Raw genomic sequence first — 2,332 nt, 5'->3', positions numbered from 1 at the left:
GGTTACCGGGGTGCTGGTGGGTTTTCCCCACGCCCAGACACGCGTTACTGCCGCCCTCAGAGTGACAACCACAAAACCTGACAGCCGAGCCGAGAGGGTTAGACGGGAGAGGTTCCCTCGCACTTCAAGGCCTCCATCACAGTATTCACCTTTGCCGCCTTATAGCTTCGCTTAATGCCCGTAATGGCATTACCGGTGGTGGAGGAACAGAGTATGGTGGGTTTTCCCCACGCCCAGACACGCGTTACTGCCGCCCTCAGAGTGACAACCACAAAACCTGACAGCCGAGCCGAGAGGGTTAGACGGGAGAGGTTCCCTCGCACTTCAAGGCCTCCATCACAGTATTCACCTTTGCCGCCTTATAGCTTCGCTTAATGCCCGTAATGGCATTACCGGTGGTGGAGGAACAGAGTATCTTGCATCCGGACACACTCTGGTGCCCGAAGCAGTGCCTGGGATTTTAATGGTTACTGTGAAGCGTATGTTACATTTGCTTGAGGCCTTAATGATAGGCTGCTGAATCTAAAAGCATTCAACTATTAGTTTGTTTACTTCTTTCAAATGTTTTGTTTTGGGAGGGAAACAGTCTAGTGAATTTTGGTTTTGGCAATTCGCTTGAGTTTGTTTGTGTTCTGTTTCCAGTACTGTGGGAAAATAAGCTGGGGGATAAATATATATATGACAACTGAAACTTATGAAAATGGTACTAATCGTGTTATAGTTTGTAAAGACCTTTGTTTGCAAAATAAATCGATGAGTTTAATTGAGAGCAACCCTTTGTGTTATGTAGAAGGTATTGTGGATCTTAAATAAGTGATGCAATAAAACCAGGAAAAATGCCTAGCAGTCATTTCCATCTTGTTTTGACAATATCTGCATATTTTATTAATGAAAAGATAGGGAAGCTTATCCTGCTGGTCATTTTGGAAGGTGCATCTGTTCAACTTTGATCACCACATGTATGTCCTACGTCTCGCAATTCTACCCTCATAACACTTACAGTCCCCTTAAAATGTGTCATTATCAGAACCAATTCTCAGTGTGTATACCTTTAAGATTGCTAGAAGGATAGCTTGGTTTTCAGCATATTTTTCACGGTTTAAGAAGTTCTTGCCTTCATCAGTCCAGCTGCCCCTCTGCTTGCAATTGCTATTCCCTACAGTAGAATTGGTGGACTGAAATGTACTCCCTGTTTAGCTGCTCTTGTGCAAAATATCATTTTAGTTTCAACTCATTTTTATTAGCGGTTCAAGCTAAGCCATTGGACTTTGCATTGAAATAGGTCAAGTATGGGCTTGTGTTCTCTCAGTTCCTCTGGGGAAGAATAAAAGTGAGTAGGCAGTAATTTTTGGTAGAAAAGTAACAAACAGGAGGTAGCATCTTAAATTGCTGTAGGTGTTTGCTAAGCAAGCTTAAGTTGTTGCCCATTGTCAATTACAGCAAATCGTATGTGGAGAGAACATGTCACATGTTAGGACATGGATATTTAGTCTTCAGCTTCTTTGCTGCCATAAAATGTAAGAACTAGTGTATTAAAGATAATTACTGTTTTTAGGAAGTCTTACTTTACTAGTCTTTTTGTTTGCCTTAAAGTGCCCGGCCTTTGCTTTATTGAGATGTATTTCAAGTAGGTAATAAGTACTGTTTTGTGAACACTACTTCATGCTACTTCAGTGTGAATGACTTTCAGGAGAACAAAATGTGTAACTTTAACATTGCTACCACTTACAGGGAATTATCAGTGTGCAGACTATCCATTAGTTACCAACTAATGCTTGTAAACTGAGTGTTAGAAACAAGAGAAAATTGCAACTGTTACCACGAGTTGTTCACACTCTATAGAACACTAATACAGCTGTCCACGTGCAGCATTTTGTAAGGAAGTAAATACAGTGTATATTGGTGTTTTTCAATTAAATGGATGTTTTCAAAAAGTATCTTCTTATGGTCAGAGTTGAAGTACCAGCTCTTCTGCCCCGCTTGTCAGTGGCATGTTTATGTTACCTTGAGTCATTTATGGCTTTGCTTTCTGAAACTGTCAAGTTCAGTTAATTTTCAGATGAAGTTTGTGCCCAAGAATATGACTGAATATGTAAAGTTAGCATTTTAATAGATTCCTTACCCTTCTGTTCTCCCACTTCTACCACAGTCTATTGTGCATATACTCTAGCCTTTTTGTGGTGCAATGAGTAAAAAATACGTGCATGCTCAGTTTCTGCATTTCAGCTAAAAAGCAGCAGGTTCTTAAAGTGTGTTTAGTGGCCTAACTGATCGAGCGTAAGGTCACGTAATTGCAAGCACTTCTGAAAAAGCTGTGCTGTGCTTAAAATAT

The sequence above is a fragment of the Charadrius vociferus genome, unplaced genomic scaffold (assembly GCF_000708025.1).
Source record: "Charadrius vociferus isolate BGI_N301 unplaced genomic scaffold, ASM70802v2 scaffold192, whole genome shotgun sequence".
Classification (NCBI taxonomy): Eukaryota; Metazoa; Chordata; class Aves; order Charadriiformes; family Charadriidae; genus Charadrius; species Charadrius vociferus.
Note: the sequence above shows the minus strand (reverse complement) of the source record.